Below are 7,381 nucleotides of genomic sequence, written 5' to 3'. Positions count from 1 at the left end.
GATCTTTAAGCAGAGTTTAGTGCTCATTACACGGCACGTGTGCCCACAGTACATAAAACCAGTTCCTGGCTAAAGCCAGGTACTGCCTGAAGTTTATGTACTTGGAAAACTTCATTAAAAAGATTTTCTTATCTCTATTCTTCTTCTTTTGCCCTCACAAATGTTATGTATATTAACATTTAATTCTCTTTGAACAAGGTTATTAAATGAAAAAAAAGAGCATTCATCTGCAGAATCAAAGTGGAACCTCTTCCCAGTGAACAGAGCGCAAAGGTAAACTGATCTGCAGCTCTTCTGGCAACCTCTCCTATCAATGGTAATTTCTAAAGGCTGTATTAGTAAAGAGGAAGATCTCAGGGGACAGGAAGGAACCTCTATGTGTCCATAGACTTTAAAATATCTGTCCTGTAAGTGCCACTGGCTTGTAAATGCCACTAGCTTATGAGCTTGGACTTTTTATTACTTCTTTCTTTCCCCATGAGAATGTCAATATTTTGAATGCTCCAGTGCTGTAGGCTCCCTTGCACTTTATTATTCAGATGTAATCAAAGCCAAGATTTATAACCATAACCCACCACTTGTAACCATTTGAGGTTTGTTAATACAATCACCACGTTTCGGATAGCATAACAATTTTAACCCAGGTTAATAAAACTTCTAATCTATAGTAATAAGGCTGGTAGACTTTTCACATAATATGAGAAGATTTAAAGAAAATGGGAAACTGAATGTTCCTGGCACTTTGAGCCACCATAAATAGCTTACTTGAGGAGTTTTGATGCTTTTCTCAAAACCTGCGTTTTACTATAAATTTCACTTTTCAGTTTAATAGGACTTTGAGTGCAGATGGGAGCAATATAGTCCAAGAAAGGATTCTATTCAGGACCCAAATCCTTTTTCACTCTCTCTTTTTTTTTTTAATCAAAACTTATGTGACTTCATTGCCCTGTGTTTGCCATACTTAAATTCAACTGTTTTCCTATTCTGTATTGACCTGCATAATTTCTGTTAATCTAAGGAGACTCTTTTTCTGGAGAAAAGCAGGGATACTGCAGTTTGAATGGAGACGTATTGGAAAAAATAACGTAAGGTAATATTAAATACCGTTCATTCCTAGGCATAATGAAATACTGATTCTTCACAGCTCCTATGCTTTTCTCTAATGCTTTCTGGAAGGAAACTTGAGTGTGGTACTTCCAGAATAAGACTAATATATTGCTCATAAACCTGCATGAGTTATCTTACGTCCTAAAGAGCTTACAGCATAAGCAAGTGAAACCGACAAAAAGAGCTGACGGTGTTTCTAATGGAGAGACCACCTTCTTTTTTCCCCCAGCTGTCTCACTGACCTTACATTAAATGTGCTTGCATTGCTACTCCTTGGTTCTTTCTTGCTCTTCTGCTGTCATGTCTCTTTCAAATGTAATGTTTTGTTTATCCAGTGCTTGGAGTAGAAGTGTCTTGATATTTGTGTGCCTTTTCCCCAAATAATGAATAATAACAATAAACAAGAGCAGGTTTGGAGATTTATGCAGATGCAAAATGTAATACCAAGCCCAATATCTAGGTAGTACCCTTCAAGTATATGTTTGGCACTGGACCATCTTGATATTCTTTTAGAATCATACTGGATTATATCATGTTGCTGTTCTTATTTCTCCCAGCCAATATTTCTCTACTATTTTCATCTTTTGGGTAGTTATCAGGCCTCTGTTGCCATAGTATCCAAGTTCCTCCTCATATTTAATTTATTTATTCTAACTGCAGTCATGTCATGCTATTATTACCTTTATTATTTTAACCAAGGCAAAGAAAAAACACTAATTTACTTCTATGCAATCATAAAGGGAGTTTATGTTTGGACAGGGATTGAAGCTTCGGTACCTCTCCCTATAACACTCCAGAACATTTTATTTAAAAGAATATATTAATTATTGCTCTATTAATAATTGTAATTATTTATCTGCAGTGTTAGTTTCATTTTATTTATGGATATGAATATATTTGTCTATATTTTCATGGCTATATACAGACACCATCTGTAAACATAGTATAAAGGATCTAAAAATAATTGGGAGATATCTATTTAACTGTATTCTTTTAAAGACTTTCATCAGTGTAATATCTGAGCATTGATGGATTGCATACCTGACCTTCAACTACATAAAATAAGGAAGTATCATTAAACTTGATTTCAAAAGAGTGATGTGATTGTCTCTGAAAACACACAATAAGAGTGTGTCTGGTCAGGAACCATACCTCCCATGCTATGATGAATGCAATGTGTCAAAATAGTATGTATTCTCTCATGACAGATTTTGGACCATTTCAAGTTATTGAAAGTGAGAAAGGCCCTGAGAGATCTCAGGGGTGCTCCCCCAGGTCCCTTCTCAGCACCCCCCCTATGCTGACAGCTGCAGCAGGGTGCAAGCAGCCCATGGCACCCCATGGTGAGGCTGTTCCGGCAGTGATCAGCATGCCCAGGGGCCCCCGCTGGTGGTCCCAGACCCATTGTCTCTCCTGCCCTCTGCTTTCTTCTGTACTGATTCAAATGTTCTTGCTCTTTCATATTGCTTTTCATGCTGACGCCTTCTTTGCTGCAAAAGTCTCTCTGAATTGCCTAGTTATTGTTTAATGTAGCTCATAGTCTTCTTCTTTAACATTATCAGTCTTGGACAAACGCAGTGTCAGATAATTTGAGGTGTCCCATTCACATTCACTATTACACTGACATCCCTATCTTACCACCTGTTGTTATATGGGTGATTTGACCAAGAGGAGGGACCATACAGGTACTCTCAACAGTATTAAGAGGATTTTCTGTTGTAACATGTGGAAAGCAGGGTGGAAAGAGGGAGGGAAACTATCTTTCTGCATTGGTTTTCTTTGCTTTAATGAGGGTCCCTGAAAAACCACCACACTCACAGAAAAATGATAGGCTCCTCCCAGATTTTAAAAATGCTCATATTTCTTTTGTCTCAGATATTTTAAAGGTAGGTTTTAAGTGATAGTGGTTATGCACAGTAGGAATAGGAATGTATCTAGCATTCATATTTTCTTTTTCAGAATATTATGACAAAATTGTAATGATAAATTAGATGCTTATAAAATTTCTATTAAAAAAGATTAATATATAAAAGCATGATGTTCTTACACAACGCCTCTGTTTGGACCACCATGTAGTCCTTGGTTTTGGCCATAAATATGAATTTAACAGAATTTCTTTGTTTGGCTTTATAGTAGGGAGGGATAATCTGCATAATGAAGAATAATGAATTGTGATGGGAGAATACATTTGTCTTCTTCTAAAAAGGCAGTGAAAATTATACTTGCATGGTTCTGATCTTTGCCTCCTGAAGAATATGTATGCTCTCCCTGGAAACCCCATTATATGCAATTACTTTCTAAATAGTTAATTATGTATACAGGAATATAACCCCTAAAAAGAAAGATGTACATTCCAGAAAGGGAATGCTCAACAACAGCAAGTGTAACTCTATTCAGCAATTTTAATTGAGTGGACTTCTTTTAGTTAATTATTATTGATTTCAAATAATGCCAGTTAATAATAGCAACTAACATTCATTGGTATGGTCTTTCTCAGTTTTTCTAGTAGATGTTTGAGAAGTTATTCACATGATTTTTTAGATGCAGATAGCAATGAACTGTGATTGATTATTGCTTTGGGTGCACTATCATACGTATCGTTCTCTGACAGCTCATTTGTTTGAAATTGAATTCTTGAGTTGTTTACAATGTGGTTGTTTCTGTTTCAAGACTGATTTACCTTTATTCACCTTTTTTGTTTGTCTTCCTTCTGTATGTTCTTGCACTTCTGTCCATTATTTACATGCTTTGTTAAAGTGGCAGATACTTAGTGGGGCTGCTTACAAATGTGGCTGTAGTTTTGATGCCATTTCTCACACATGGGTTGATTAATGTTGAGAATTCATTTCTAATTAGGAAGCAGTTCATTTTGCAGGTCCAAATAAAGCTACTTCAGGAGTACTGAATGCTTTTGCATATTCAGCTTTTTATTTTGAATCTCCTAAAGTCAATATGGCTCTGTGTGGGCATGTTTTAAACATAGTTTTGTGTATTTTGCAGTTGTTCTAACTTCAAACTGAAGTTTAGCATAAACTGTTCATACTAAACTCTGTTATTTGTCTCAAGCTGGATACTGACAGATGCTAGACAACTTCAATCTGATTAGATAGGTTTATTGTCCATATGTTGCTATTGCTGGCTCCCATGCTCTCTCAAGAGCTCTGTAAGGCAAACTGTGTTATTAATACAATTTTACAGAAAGGGAAAATGTGGTTTGGTCAAAGTTATGTGAGAACAAATAGACCTGAGATTCATAAGCAGCCATTCCCTGTTCTTTGTTCCATTCTCAGTAAAACACATTTACTGTAAAATGGCTTGTTTCCTGCAAGGTTACTGTACCATTAACATTGAATGAGGACAGCGAGTAAAAATAAAGGTAACTCTATTTCCTGACTTGGTGCCTGAATTTAGCTCAGTTTGCCTGCCTCAGTCTTTCCTAACATCATATAACTTCATATTAACTTTCTCCTCCTAGGACAAAGCATATTTTCTCATGAATTAATAGAGCATTTGCAAGTATGAAACATATAAAAAAACAGGCATAGGTATGCAATTATTGTGCATGAAACTGGATGTGTGTTGGAGCAGCAAACATTTATTCCTTTTTCTTCTGTACATTTTCAGTTAGTTTAAATTGATTTCAGTAAAGGTACAATCATTTATGCCCTCTGAGGTACAATGCTGTTAGGACTGTTATTCCTGTTCCTTCATCAGCTGTGTGGTTAGGATGAATCCAAGTGTACTGAGCTCTTCCAAAAAAAAAAAAAAAGAAAAAGCAGAATAAAATTGCTGAGATGTGAGTAATCTATATTCTTTTGTAACAGATAAGGGAGGAAAATGGCAATGAATTATTTTATTTCTTAATCAGTGAGATTGTTTCACTTTTGTAATTTTAAATACATCGCTTGGTGCCCAGGGCAGCTCCTTTGCACACACACACCTTCCTCTCTCGGGCTTTGCCTGAGCTCTTGGGTACAAGCTCCTGTGTATGTTTTTATGATGAGAAAAATTTCTATATTAAAAAGGGCGCCTTTATCCAGCCCATGTGGCCCTTTCTTTCCCTGAACCTGTTGCTATAAAGTTCCACCACTTCCTGAAACACACTGTTAAGTGAGCGCTGGTGAGAGGGGTAAGTGGCTTTGCTAAAACAGGACAGTTGCACTAAGACTTCCAGGTGCAGAATCTGGGCAGCACAATAGAAATGAGAGTGTTCCTTTTTTGCTACATTAGTCTCCCATGGCTCTGATTGGGGGGGGAAATAAATCACTTTCACTTGGAAACTCTGATTGGTCAGCCTCAGTTTTCTCAAAAAAAAAACTCTTTTCATAGTTGTTCATAAGAACACATCATGTTTTGATAGAAGACTGAATTTCAAAATGTGTATTCTGTTTTTCTAGGAGATCATGGGCTCCATTTTGTTTAACTGTTTTGTTTGATAATATTACTGATCTTTGTTCAGTGTAACATAAGGCCCACTGCTCTCATTTTACTTTTGGTTGATTTAAACAGCAAGATACCTGTGTCAAGGCAAGTCTTTTTTTTTTTCTATATTAATAACTCAGTATAAATCCAACTATCAGATTCCAAGGACCAATTGCAGTAGTTTTTCTTGGAGAAAGGTAGAATGTTCTAGGTGATAAACCAACACGTTATTTTTCTTGTTCTGTTTTAACAGTGGCATGTTAATGGACTTGTTCTCAATCTCAAGTGGATATACGCTGATAACAGCAGTATTGCTTCAAAGATTGCAAAAACATATGAAGTAGTAGTCAGTCAAGAATGAGTGAAGGTCACTAAGAATCACGAAGTTATGGAGGTTGTTGTATGAGCAGAGAAAAGTAAGGAACTGATGCTATTTAAATCTAGACAATACAAAAAGGGGTAAGACATGACCAAGATTTGGATCTGCTGGTTCTGCACCTTCCTGTAGCACATCCTGCTAGCAATGCATTCCAGTTTGCATTCTGTGGCTGTGTTGAAGCAGATTGCTGACAGAATCCTGGAAGCACATGCTCTTCCTTCCTGCAAAATTTTCAAGAGAAGCAGGTAAATTCACTGGGCCTGAATGATTTTCACCTTCCTGCAGTTGCAACACTGTACCTGCATTTGCATGCTAAAAATGAGTATCATCATTATTCCTTGAAATAAGCACCCAAGATCCTGTTTTCTTGCTTTTGTAATCAGTACACTAGGCATGATTATATGTCATCTGAATATATAAATTCACTCAGTTGTTTGATCCTGTTTGACATCAAGTACATGATAAGAAATCAGTTATTAAATTTCCATTCAAAATCTTTCTTCTTCAGTCACAAAACAAGCTAAGTAATTATCCTTTAGTTATTTTGAGAACTATGCCTTTGCTAATTGTGTTAACTTAAGGAAATTTTTATTTATTGACCATTCAGCTGACTGTTTCTGACTGGGTGATTTCCCATCATTTTCAGTGTAGGAAATAAGGCCTATAGATTAGGATAAAAGAAATGAAATTCACGTTATCCTGCTGGTACATAAAATAGAACTCTTTTACTATACCTGAGTACACATTGATACTTGATTCTTCTATGAAGCATTTCAATGCAAAGTGTTTTATAAATATTCACAGAACAGCCCAGAAGAGACCTGTAGCTTGCCTGGAACTGTCAAGAGCTGCAGCATCAAAGGAAAATTAGTTTTATATTGTAAATGTATGCAGGAAAAACATATCCCTGGAATTGTCATGTGGTATGGAAGTGGCATGTGGACTGTCCAGTCAACTCTGAATAATATTAGGGAGTTAAACTTCTCAAGACAGTATGTATATTCTCAGTCTTTACTGAGTGTGTTCACACTCGAATAATAAACATTCCCGACTTAAGCTGACTACATTTTCTGGGTTTTCAGAGGGTCAGAAAAATGGCAAATCTGCGGCAAAATCATCAAATATGAAGTGATTTCTCTGAAGGATGGGAACACTAGAATTGTAAGAAAAACTTGATGGAGCTTTCCAAGAAAGCCCAAATAACATGATTTTTTTCATTTTGGTTTTGATTTTCCACATCTTGGTTATCTGAAGTCATTGAATCATTTGAACTGAAACTTTCAAAAACCGTGGGCCAGAACTGGACCTACCTCTGCCATATTAAACTTCAGTTCAGACAGATGAAATCTGGAAAACCTTTAAGCAACTGAACACTAAAACTTTGCACTTTTTTTGATTCAGTAAAGCAGCTTTTGTGCCTCTGGTTCTCTCACTAAGACAAGACTGTCTCAGCTCCATCATTGCCATCACTGT

At 36.4% G+C, this 7,381-nt stretch overlaps 1 long non-coding RNA gene across 1 annotated transcript in view; it reads left to right on the top strand.

Moving 5' to 3' along the window:
- The first annotated feature begins 228 nt into the window (after positions 1-228).
- The window catches only part of LOC106495017 (uncharacterized), a 49,004-nt gene continuing 41,851 nt past the window's right edge, over positions 229-7,381 (top strand). The window contains exon 1 of the long non-coding RNA XR_001294389.2: positions 229-273. This is a non-coding gene — a long non-coding RNA (uncharacterized lncRNA). The remainder of the gene's footprint in view (positions 274-7,381) is intronic.

The sequence above is a fragment of the Apteryx mantelli genome, chromosome Z (genome assembly GCF_036417845.1).
Source record: "Apteryx mantelli isolate bAptMan1 chromosome Z, bAptMan1.hap1, whole genome shotgun sequence".
Lineage (NCBI taxonomy): Eukaryota > Metazoa > Chordata > Aves > Apterygiformes > Apterygidae > Apteryx > Apteryx mantelli.
The sequence above is the reverse complement of the archived record's forward strand: the minus strand, read 5'-3'. Positions and strand labels throughout refer to the sequence as shown.